Raw genomic sequence first — 13,621 nt, forward strand, 5'->3', positions numbered from 1 at the left:
TCTTCTTCAATTTTTAATTGACATTGCACACCTACAAGGAAACCATATATATAATAATATATAATACATAAATGAAATATATAATATATAATGAAATATATAATATATATTGTATATAATGAAATATATATTATATATAAATGAAAAATAACTAAATATTAAAGTTCTCCTTCAATTTTTATCAACATTGCACACTTACAAGGAAACTATATATACACATATGAATGAGACAATTTATTAATCCATTCTAGTTTTTTCATTAGCATTTCCTCTTACAGTGACAAATACAACGGCACAAATTTTTGAGAAAATTATTATCACTATTTTCTTTAGCTACTATACCATATTGGAATTTTCAAAGACCTCTGGTTCTATTTCCTATGCATTTTGTAAAGCAGAAATAACACTGGAATGAACTAGAAACTGCCTCTTATAGAATGAGAAAAGTCATTTCTGTTAAGGCAGTTATCCTTGTTCAAAAAAATCTGCTGAGGTAAGAATTAATAGAACAGCCAAATTTTCCATCTTTTACTCAGAGGAATAAAAATTATTCCAGTATGTATCCAGTGCACCTCAAGGGAAGTTTTGTGATGTTTTCATATTTTACCAAACCACTTAAGAGTTTTGTGATGCAAACGAAAAGAGTAATTTTAGCTGGCAATAAAAATAATTCTTCGACATTGGAAAAATTGGCTAATAATTATACTAATTAGGATTAAGAAACTATGACACTTCAACAAGTATTTTAGAGTCTGGTATAATTATAAAAGTCACATTTTTTCTAAGAAGTATTAATATAAGTTATTAAACAGTGGAGTGTGCACTGTCGTTAAATAGGCCTCATGCCTCTGCTCCTTTTCAGAGGCTCTGATGGATAGGGACACAAATATTCATAAACATTTGGATCCCAAGCAAGCTATTTATTTTTTGATGGTGAGATGATATTTTTTTAAAGATTTAGAAAGGAATTCAGATAACTTCAGAAGACCTGAAGCCTCCTTTCCCCATATTTTTCACCCAATCTTTAAGCTTCATATTTTATTTTTTTAATTAATTAATTAATTTATTTATTTATATTTGGCTGCTTTGGGTCTTGTGTTGCTGCACGCGGGCTTTCTTTAACGGTGGTGAACGGGGGCTCACCGCCTAATTGCAGTGCGTGGGCTTCTCACTGTGGTTGCTTCTCTTGTTGTGGAGCACACACTCTAGGTGCGCGGGCTTCAGTAGTTGTGGCTTGTGGGCTTTAGAGTGTAGACTAAGTAGCTGTGGCGCATGGTCTTAGTTGCTCCGTGGCATGTGGGATCTTCCCGGACAAGGGATCAAACCCATGTCCCCTACATTGGCAGGCAGATTCTTAACCACTGTGCCACCAGGGAAGTCCCTAAGCTTCATATTTGCTGATACTGTTGCAATAAGGAGGCTTGGGCCATCACAGCCCCAGCAGACATCCTCATAGTTCTGAGAAGCTTCCAGTGCTCCACACCCTATAAGAACACCATATAGGTGACTGGAAGTATAAAAAAGTTTCTCTTTCCCCAAAATATCTTGCATCTTCATGTCACAGTAACTGAAACTTCACCATGAGAGATTTTATTCTTTGATTTCAAAGAAACTTTGTTCTCAATGAACAAATATTTACTGAGCAATTGCTCAGTTACATGCTTAGGTGGGTGGCATATGCCCTGCAAGTTATAGAATATGAGAGAGGGTTGCTGCCATCCAGGAGAAACATTCAAGCTGGGGAAACATGGAGACTACAGAATCCAAAGCAAACGTCACTGTGTTGGTCTGTATGATCTCTTGGTATGTCTGTCAGAAGAGAAAAGACACTGCAGAATATAAGGAACTCTGTATAGCCAAGGGTGTGTAAAGCAATGTAGGGGATGATCCAACAAATATCTCTTGCACTACAATTCTGCCTAAGGCCAGACTGCCACTGACCACAGCAGCCCAGCAGTCAGAATGAATCACCTGGGAGGATCGCATCTCAACATACAGGTTTCTCTTTACTGAAAGATGTGCTGCCCGTGTCTTGCTGACCTCTGATCTTTCTCCATTACCTTCCACTACCCTCCATGCCCCACACCTCCAAGTATACACACTTCTAGAAGTAGAGGGGAGAAGAGGATTCTGGTAAGGCAGGCCTTCGGAGAAAGAAGTGAATGTTTAGGTGGTCTCAAAGGACCCCGGGACAGAGCCAATGGCAGGAAAGTCTTGAATGGATCCAAATATTAGATTTCTTTTAGGATTTCCTGAACCATCCCAGGATCAAATGAGGTGCCCTTGACGTACTTTCTTCTTATATCTGTTGGAGTACAGGAGAAATATATTTCATTGCAACGAAGAAGGGAAAGGGGAAGAAAGGAAGTTACTTGGAACAGGTGAGCATGCAGAGTAAGATGGATGACAGTTGGGCAGACCACCTCCATCCCAGGTCAGCCGTCAGTGGCCCCCTTGTTTTCTGTGCCTGGGCAGGAGGCAGCGCTCTGAGATGACTCAGTCCTGGGCTTGTAATGTAGTGTGAAAACAAATAACACAACACCTTAGTCTGTAGAAATTTAATATTGTGTCTATTTAAAGATAATACTAAAAATAAAAACAGTCCTTATTGTGAGTACAGCTCTTCTCTTTTTAATGACATAAACTTAAATAGAAAAGTACTGCAAAATATGACATGGGGATAGTCAGAGAATCCTGTAAATATATTTTAAACTGTGTTTTGTTTTGTTTTATTTTAAAATAAAGTTTCTGCTTTGAAGTTATTTATTCGTTTATTTATTTGGCCATGCCACGCAGCTCGCGGGATCTTAGTTCTCTGACCAGAGATTGAACCCGCTAAACCCTAACCACTGGACCTCCAGGGAATTCCCTAAACAGTGTTTCTAAAATAGGATTATGGGTTTATTTTACCAAACTTCATTTTACTGATTTACAGATCAGCTTTAAGTGAACCCCAGAACAGGCCTCAAACTTGGCTCTGCTTTCCCAAGGGTTGGGGCACCCGTAAGCAGGTACTCACGGTTGGGGGGTGACAAGGGATGTGAGTAAAGACTCATCAGGGGAGTCGACATGGAGTGCAGATTGATAGTAAAAGTAGATCCCCAAATTAGACTTTTGAAAGCCCCAAATGATGGCTTCAAAGAAGGCTGATAAATGTATTCATTCATTTCCTTTGGCTGTGCAGACATAGGGGACTTTCTGGTCAACATGCCAGGGATATTAATGGAGCCTGGCCTCCTTCTCTCCCATGGAATCAGTCAACGTCTTCATTGTAATACCTTCCTTTGTAGATAGCATCTACATCCATCATTTCTTTCTCGAAATACCATCTATGTAGGACAAAAAGAGTGACTATTACAGAGGCTCATGAGAGAGTGACTGTTTTCCACTCTAAGTTAGGAACAGAAAATTGCCAAAAGGCTCAGTAATTCATATGCTCTTCACCTCTATCTCCTGCCCTGACCACAAAGGAAATACCTATCTCCCATCCCCTGAAGAGGACTAACAGTAGCTTTCCCCATGGCCTTTGCTCTCTCCACATTTGAAATATCCTTTCTTTCCTCTGTTCAAATCTATTTTCCTCCCTCTGTTCAAAGCCTCACCCAACCCCCCAGCCCAAAGTGAATGCTTCCTCCTTCGAACCCTCATTCAGGATCACCTCTAGACCTACTTCTCATCTACCATATATTACTGAATATTGTCAGAGATGAGTCATTTTAAATGGATTTCTGGGCCTCTGAAACTTCGGTTTGGAAAAGGGTCTCTCATGGAGCATGGTGTAGATGTAGATGTCTGCAGATTTAGTATGGTGGAATCTAGGAATGCACATTTTTAATGTTTCTCTGGTGATTCTGGTGCAGTTGGTCTAAGAATCAAGAATCATATTTTGAGAGGCACTGTCCTAGATACGCACACACACACACGAGCACACAGAGAAACTGTCCTTGGAATTTTCTCACACCATTAGTAAACAAGTATACAAAAATGAAACACTTTCATAACATTCAGTTAAGAAGAGGGGGAAAAGAAAGCCCACTACGGAGTCCAATATTTTAAAACATTTCCTTGTATCCTAATTTCCCAATTACTGGGGTAATAAACACCTTTAACAAAGAAGGCTTTAGTGTCTTCATCCACTTACCTCACTCAAATCAAGCTCTATTCACTCACCCTTGTTATTCTCTAACCTAACGCAGAGCATTCGAAATGGAACTTTTGCCTTTAGAAGGATAAAACAGAAGCTTCTCACTATTTCGAGAGGAGAAAGATTTCCCCTACTCCCTGAGGACTGAAAAAAATATTGGAAGAATAATATTCTGATTACAGACTCTTTTCCCATTCCTCAAAAATTATTATAGAAGTAAAAGAAAGATCAAGGGATTTAGTAAAAGACCACTTCCATCCTGATGGGCCTGCAAAATGCAAGGATGTAAAGGGTTGGTATTCAGATTCAAAGGTGAGCCAATATACTCTAAAACAAAAGTTATAAAACCCGCTGAGGGACAGGCTCATTTTGGCATCCTGTGATTCCAGATAGAGGGACCTTACTGGACACCAGTCCTGACGGTTCTCAGCTGCTCAGTCACCCTCCTGCTCCTTTGGAGAAGACCTTGAGCATTTCTGTTGGGTTAGCCACTCACAAACGCCACGTGCCGTGGGCTGAGTGGGGCAGGTCCCCCTACATGGGCAGCCTGCAGGGTTCCCAATTGTCCCGCAGGGACCAGAGAGTGGGATGCTTCAATCAGGAGAGTGTAGGAGCAAGGCCATTCGGCCACACATCTGAAGCCACTTCTCCCATCAGTATTAAGGATTCATTTTATCTATGTCTCTCAGTGTCATATGTCAGGTTTCTCAACCGGGGAAGGAAATAAAGAAGTGAGAAAGAAAAGGCAATTAAGAGAGGTCATTTCCTTACTGCATTTACTACAAATAATAATGACTATTGTTTTCTGAAGCCCCGGGCTGGGCAGTGGTTGCTTTGTCTCTGACTTCTATGGCCTTATCTTACCTGATAAGTAATAGAAATTTCCTGGTTACATGTCTATTCTCCTGACTAAACTGTCAGTCCTTAAGGACATGAACTGGATATTATTCATAATTGTATCCCCAAAAGTTAGATACAGTCAGGACCAGCTTCATGGGCCTGTGATCTGTGCTGTCACTCAGGGCCCTGAGTTTGGTTTAACGCTCTGTGGCACCATACTGACTTTCCTATATTTTTTAACTAGGGGGTCCCACATTTTTACTTTGCAACAGGCCCTGAAAATTATATATCCTGTCCTTGGGGTAGTAGGCACTCAGTGTTGCATGTTAAGATAAAAGGCAAAAACAGGCTCAAGGACTGACTCCTGGCTCTGCTATTTGCTATTTATGTGACCTTGACAAAATTTAACCTCCCTAAGCCTCAGTCTCTCGCCTCTAAAGTGGGAATAATAATAATAACCACAGTTATAATGAAAATTGAATTTGTTACTCCAGGTTAAGTGCTTGCTACAGTGCCTGACACGTAATAAAATCTCAGTAAGTGTTCAATACTCCACTTACGACTGCTACTACCACTACTACTAGGACTGCTGCTACAACAACGTAAAAACCAACTGGATCCCAAGGAGAGGATATTGACATGGGCACAGAATGAACATCTTCAGGAATATTATCTGCTTGCTTGAGTTCTAGCTCACAAACTTCCCTCTGTTAGCTTTTAAGAAACCTCTGAGAGAATGGAGATTACTATTTCACGATTTAGGAAACGAGACAAAGAGCATTTGCAATTCCCACCGCAAATAGTCATCACTAAACTAGATCTCTTAAAAGATTTCTGATGAGGAAGTAAGGAGATTGCCTGTCCCTTATTCTGCATTCCTTGGGCCCATCCCACAAGTGAACAGTTGAGCTCTCCTCTCCTCTATCTCATCTAAGGAAAAGGGGGAAAAGAGAGTCTTTAGGGAGGCCCTCGTGTGGGAGATGGGGGCAATTAGCAAGCAAGCCTGTGAGGCAATGTGCACCCCAATTATTTAGGGATGACTCTTTTTTTGGTATTTTAGTCTCTCTTTTTCTTTAAGTTTTTTCAATACATTTAACTCCCAGACAAATCATATTATTTGAAGTAGGTTTTCTTAGAATGTTCTCAATTTGTCACCTCACGGCTAATTCTTTTGTACTTTTCTGAACTTGTTGGAAAGTTTTGAATCTCTGTTTCTTCTTGACTAGTTGGGTCAGGTGGATTTCCAGGATGATTAGAATCAAGGTTTTTTCAGAAGTGGTGGGTCAAAAATCTTTGCTCTGCAACTCGTGAACTTTTCATTATTTCTCTCTCTTAGTTTTAGAAGAGGAAAGGATGTCAAAAGTATTTATAAGTCTTTTGGGGGCTAACATTCAAGTAACTTTAGAGTTTATGTCTCACTTCTTCAAATCTTGGCTCTTAAATGTATTCTATCCTTAATATAGACTTAGTTTACCCACATGTCTCCCCAGCCCCATCGTAGCCGTCAATGACCTATGATGGTTAGACAGAGCATAGATTTTTTTTTTTTGGTGGTTTTATTTCAGTAATTTTTTTTAATTTTTAATTTAATTTTATTTTTTATTTTATACAGAATGTTCTTATTAGTCATAAATTTTATACACATCAGTGTATACATGTCAATCCCAATTGCCCAGTTCATCACACCACCACCACCACCCCCCACAGGTTTCCCCCTTTGGTGTCCATACGTTTGTTCTCTACATCTGCATATCAACTTCTGCCCTGCAAACCGGTTCATCTCTACCATTTTTCTAGGTTCCACATATATGCGTTAATATACGATATTTGTTTCTCTCTTTCTGGCTTACTTCACTCTGTATGACAGTCTCTAGATCCATCTCCGTCTCAACAAATGACCCAATTTCGTTCCTTTTTATGGCTGAGTAATATTCCAATATATATGTGTACCACAACTTCTTTATCCATTCATCTGTCAAAAGGCATTTAGGTTGCTTACATGACCTGGCTACTGTAAATAGTGTTGCAATGAATATTGGGGTGCATGTGTCTTTTTGAATTATTGTTTTCTCTGGATATATGCCCAGTAGTAGGATTTCTGGGTCATATGATAATTCTATTTTTAGTTTTTTAAGGAACCTCCATACTGTTCTCCATAGTGGCTGTATCAATTTACATTCCCACCAACAGTGCAAGAGGGTTCCCTTTTCTCCATAACCTCTCCAGCATTTGTTGTTTGTACATTTTCTGATGATGCCCATTCTAAGTGGTGTTAGGTGATACCTCATTGTAGCTTTGATTTGCATTTCTCTAATAATTAATGATGTTGAGCAGCTTTTCATGTGCTTCTTGGCCATCTGTATGTCTTCTTTGGAGAAATGTCTATTTTGGTCTTCTGCCCATTTTTTGATTGAGTTGTTTATTTTTTTTAATATTGAGCTGTGTGAGCTGTTTATATATTTTGGAGATGAATCCTTTGTCCGTTGATTCGTTTGCAAATATTTTCTCCCATTCTGAGGGTTGTCTTTATGTCTTGTTTATGGTTTCCTTTGCTGTGCAAAAGTTTTGACGGTTTATTAGGTCCCCTTTGTTTACTTTTGTTTTTATTTCCATTTCTCTATGAGGTGGATCAAAAAAGATCTTGCTGTGATTTATATCAAAGAGTGTTCTTCCTATGTTTTCCTCTAAATGTTTTATAGTGTCTGGTCTTACATTTAGGGCTCTAATTCATTTTGAGTTTATTTTTGTGTACGGTGTTAGGGAGTGTTCAATTTCTTTTTTACATGTAGCTGTCCAGTTTTCCCAGCACCACTTATTGAAGAGACTGTCTTTTCTCCATTGTATATCCTTGCCTCCTTTGTCATAGATTAGTTGACCATAGGTGCATGGGTTTATCTCTGGGATTTCTATCCTGTTCCATTGATCTATGTTTCTGTTTTTGTGCCAGTACCATATTGCCTTGATTACTGTAGCTTTGTAGTATAGTCTGAAGTCAGGGAGTCTGATTCCTCCAGCTTTGTTTTTTTCCCTCAAGACTGCTTTTGTTATTTGGAGTCTTTTGTTTCTCCATACAAATTTTAACATTTTTTTGTTCTAGTTCTGTGAAAAATGCCATTGGTAATTTGATAGGGATTGCATTGAATCTGTAGATTGCTTTGGATACTATAGTCATTTTCACAATATTGATTCTTCCAATCCAAGAACATGGTGTGTCTCTCCATCTATTAGTATCTTTAATTTCTTTCATCAGTGTCTTATAGTTTTATGCATAGAGGTCTTTTGTCTCCTTAGGTAGGTTTATTCCTAGGTATTTTATTCTTTTTGTTGCAATGGTAAATGGGAGAGTTTCCTTAAATTCTCTTTCAGATTTTTCATCATTAGTGTATAGGAATGCAAGAGATTTCTGTGCATTAATTTTGTATCCTGCAACTTTACCAAATTCAATGATTAGCTCTAGTAGTCTACTGGTAACATCTTTAGGATTCTCTATGTATAGTATCATGTCATCTGCAAACAGTGACAGTTTTACTTCCACTTTTCCAATTTGTATTTCTTTTACTTCTCTGATTGCCGTGGCTAGGATTTCCAAAACTATGCTGACTAATAATGGTGAGAGTGGACATCCTTGTCTCGTTCCTTATCTCAGAGGAAATGCTTTCAGTTTTTCACCATTGAGAATGATGTTTGCTGTGGGTTTGTCGTATAAGGTCTTTATTATGTTGAGGTAGGTTCCCTCTATACCCACCTTCTGGAGAGTTTTTATCATAAATGGGTGTTGAATTTTGTCAAAATCTTTTTCTGCATCTATTGAGATGATCATATGGTTTTTATTCTTCAATTTGTTAATATGGTGTATCACATTGATTGATTTACATATATTGAAGAATCCCTGCAGCCCTGGGATAAATCCAACTTGATCATGCTGTTTGATCCTTTTATTTGTTGTTGGATTCTGTTTGTAGTATTTTGTTGAGGATTTTTGTATCTATATTCATCAGTTATATTGGTCTGTAATTTTCTTTTTTTTCTTTTTTTTTTTTTTGGTGGTACGCGGGCCTCTCACTGCCACAGCCTCTCCCACCACGGAGCACAGGCTCTGGATGCGCAGGCCCAGCAGCCGTGGCTCATGGGCCCAGCTGCTCCACGGCATGTGGGATCCTCCCGGACCAGGGCACGAACCCGCGTCCCCTGCATCGGCAGGCGGACTCTCAACCACTGCGCCACCAGGGAAGCCCCTGTAATTTTCTTTTTTTGTAGTACCTTTGTCTGGTTTTGGTATCAGGGTGATGGTGGCCTCATAGAATATGTTTGGGAGTGTTCCTTCCTCTGCAATTTTTTGGAAGAGTTTGAGAAGGATGGGTGTTAGCTCTTCTCTAAATGTTTGATAGAATTCACCTGTGAAGCTATCTGGTCCTGGACTTTTGTTTGTTGGAAGATTTTTAATCACAGTTTCAATTTCATTACTTGTGATTGGTCTGTTTGTATTTTCTATTTCTTCCTGGCTCAGTCTCAGGAGGTTATACCTTTCGAAGAATTTGTCCATTTCTTCCAGGTTGTCCATTTTGTTGGCATAGAGTTGCTTGTAGTAGTCTCTTAGGATGCTTTGTATTTCTGCGGTGTCTGTTGTAACTTCTCCTTTTTCATTTCTAATTTTATTGATTTGAGTCCTCTCCCTCTTTTTCTGAATGAGTCTGGCTAATCGTTTATTATCTTCCAAAGAACAGGCTTTTAGTTTTATTGATCTTTGCTATTGTTTTCTTTGTTTCTATTTCATTTATTTCTGCTCTGATCTTTATGTTTTCTTTCCTTCTGCTAACTTTGGGTTTTGTTTGTTCTTCTATCTCTAGTTCCTTTAGGTGCAAGGTTAGATTGTTTATTTGATACTTTTCTTGTTTCCTGAGATAGGCTTGTATAGCTATAAACCTCCCTCTTAGAACTGCTTTTGCTGCATCCCATAGGTTTTGGATCGTCGTGTTTCCATTGTCATTTGTGTCTAGGTATTTTTTGATTTCCTCTTTGATTTCTTCAGTGATCTCTTAGTTATTTAGTAGTGTATGGTTTAGCCTCCATGTGTTTGTGTTTTTTACGTTTTTTTTCCCTGTAATTCATTTCTAATTTCATAGCGTTGTGGTCAGAAAAGATGCTTGATATGATTTCAATTTTCTTAAATTTACTGAGGCTTGATTTGTGACCCAAGATGTGATCTATCCTGGAGAATGTTCTGTGTGCACTTTAGAAAAAAGTGTAATCTGCTGTTTTGGGATGGAATGTCCTATAAATATCAATTAAATCTATCTGGTCTATTGTGTCATTTAAAGCTTCTGTTTCCTTATTTATTTTCTGTTTGGATGATTTGTCCATTGGTGTAAGTGAGGTGTTAAAGTCCCCCATTATTATTGTGTTACTGTTGATTTCTTCTTTTATAGTTTTTAGCAGTTGCCTTATGTATTGCGGTGTCCCTATGTTGGGTGTATATATATTTATAATTGTTATATCTTCTTCTTGGATTGATCCCTTGATCATTAAGTAGTGCCCTTTCTAGTCTCTTGTAACATTCTTTATTTTAAAGTCTATTTTATCTGATATGAGTATTGCTACTCCAGCTTTCTTTTGATTTCCATTTGCATGAAATATCTTTTTCTATATCCTAACTTTCAGTCTGTATGTGTCCCTAGGTCTGAAGTGGGTCTCTGGTAGACAGCATATATAAGGATCTTTTTTTGTATCCATTCAGCAAGCCTGTGTCTTTTGGTTGGAGCATTTAATCCATTCATGTTTAAGGTAATTATCAATATGTATGTTCCTATTATCGTTTTCTTAATTCCTTTTGGTTTGTTTTTGTAGGTCCTTTTCCTCTCTTGTGTTTCCCACTTAGAGGAGTTCCTTTAGCATTTGTTGTAGAGCTGGTTTGATGGTGCTGAATTCTCTTAGCTTTTGCTTGTCTGTAAAGCTTTTGATTTCTCCATCGAATCTGAATGAGATCCTTGCTGGGTACAGTAATCTTGGTTGTAAATTCTTCCCTTTCATTACTTTAAGTATATCATGCAACTCCTTTCTGGCTTGTAGAGTATCTGCTGAGAAATCAACTGTTAACCTTATGGGAGTTCCCTTGTATGTTATTTGTCATTTTTCCCTTGCTGTTTCAATAATTTTTCTTTGTCCTTAATTTTTCCCAATTTGATTACTATGTGTCTTGGCGTGTTTCTCCTTGGGTTTATCCTGTATAGGACTCGCTGAGCTTCCTGGACTTGGGTGGCTATTACCTTTCCCATGTTGGGGAATTTTTCGACTATAATCTCTTCAAATATTTTCTCTGGTCCTTTCTCTCTTTCTTCTCCTTCTGGGACCCTATAATGCGAATGTTGTTGCATTTAATGTTGTCCCAGAGGTCTCTTAGGCTGTCTTCATTTCTTTTCTTTCTTTTTTCTGTTCCACAGCAGTGAATTCCACCATTCTGTCTTCCAGGTCACTTATCTGTTCTTCTGCCTCAGTTATTCTGCTACTGATTCCTTCTAGTGTAGTTTTCATTTCAGTTATTGTATTGTTCATCTCTGTTTGTTCTTTAACTCTTCTAGGTCTTTGTTACACATTTCTTGCATCTTCTCGATCTTTGCCTCCATTCTTTTTCCAAGATCCTGGATCATCTTCACTATCATTATTCTGAATTTTTTTTCTGGAAGGTTGCCTATCTGCACTTCATTTAGTTGTTTTTATGGAGTTTTGTCTTGTTCCTTCATCTGGTACATAGTCCTCTGTCTTTTCATCTTGTCTATCTTTACATGAATGTGGTTTTTTTTCCACAGGCTGCAGGATTGTAGTTCTTCTTGCTTCTGCTGTCTGCCCTCTCAGAGCATAGATTTTATATACATTTATGCAAAGGGCACTCACCTACACCCTGGGAATTCAGGCCCAGTGATTCTTCCTTATGAGAAATCTATGAAAGAATTCTCATTTTCACACAGCTTCGATTTTCCTCCCTTCTTTCTCCAATAATTCTTAAAAATTAGGAAAGCAGAAGGGTACACTGCAGCCCTATAGAAAGATGATACTCTTCATGACTAGCACTTCTCTAGAGCACTAGTGACAGTTATTAATTTCACTGAGCCTGTATTTCTCAGCATCATCTATATTTTAATTTCTCTCCTTCATTGACTACATGTAGAGACACCTGTCTTCCAATTTTTAGATGCTCTGAATCTCCTAGATGCTTAGTTACTTATAGTTAATTATAATGTGCAGTTGAAAACATTCAGAGCTTCTTTTTTTTACTTTAAGGCCTTCCTGAATAAAAATATTTAAGGGTGAGAGGAGACTTTATTCTAAATACTGTTAAAAATATGTGACCAAGTTACCAGGAGTCCAGAATATCCTTTGAATGGTGGTCATGAATCTCAGTTCACAATGTCAGCTATGTAAGAGATGGAACTTCCTGTAGTTTTCATGACTGAACTTCATTTTAATTATAAGCCCTCATGCTTCAGGTAGGAGAAATTGAAGCCCAGTTGATTTAAGCCTGTCATTATCTCCTTGGAGGTGTGTCTAGTTTCCAGGAAGTCATATGTGGTACCCAAGTCTGAGAGGGGTGTCATTTTGTCAGAGTCTTCACCTGTGTGTGGTGGCATCTGTCCAGCTGTCCTGTTTCTATCTGGTCTTTGACTCCATATAGATCACTGCTCAGTTGTTCTCTCTTCCTATCCACAGGGCTCCTCCACGTCAATGTGTTGAATCTGTCTGTTTGTCTGTCTATATCTTTTTATATCTGTCTGTCTGTTTATGTCTCTCTCTGCTAACATCCATGCTTCTCTCCTTCTGGTGCCTGGTATCCTCCTGCTTCTCTTACAGAAGGGTGAGCTCCAGGAAACTCAATAGGACTATTGATAAGTGGTAATTGTGTCATAACTATTCTTGGGTGCACGAGGCTGACTATAAAGTTCTGGGGCACGTGGGAATTCTGTGAGGCTATCTCACGTCCATCAGCCTGGACACACTATAGAGCAGCTTTTCTACTTGCCACCTTCCTAAGCCCTTCTTGGAAAAAAGGGGCCCAGGCCTCTACTGCTCTCAAAACCTCAGGCAACTTGAGTTTCAGTTGTTCTCTTACTCTGAACCTGAGAGAGAAAGAGAGGTAAGGGTCTTTTTTTCTCAAGAACACACACTTTCTGTTCACTTTCTACTGTCCCTTAAATTTTCCCCCACTGCCTGGTCTAGGGATTCTTTGCTCATGTGCGTACTTTGGGGGAGAAGGCCACAGGATGCCTTCTTTTCACATCATAAGCTTTCTCTCAAGTCTATTTCACTTCCTCTGCATGAAGCTATCCTTTCCCCACAGCGACCTAGACTTTTGAAACTCAAAAGCCAGGAAATAAAGTCCTTCCTGGCTTTCTGGTTTTTCATGCCTTTCTTATAGCAGTTATTATACAGCCCCCAGCAACTTCCTGAATGGAAGTAGTAGAAACCTCTAGAGCTGTGCTGTCCAGTATGGTAGCTACAACCACATGAGGCTATTGAGCACTTGGATGTGGCTAGTCCAAATTGAGATGTGAAAAATACATCCTGGATTTCTAAGACGTCTTAAAAAATGTAAACTATCCCATTAATTATCTTTTATGTTAATGCCATGTTGAAATAATAATATTT

This window comes from Tursiops truncatus, chromosome 11 (assembly GCF_011762595.2).
Source record: "Tursiops truncatus isolate mTurTru1 chromosome 11, mTurTru1.mat.Y, whole genome shotgun sequence".
NCBI lineage: Eukaryota > Metazoa > Chordata > Mammalia > Artiodactyla > Delphinidae > Tursiops > Tursiops truncatus.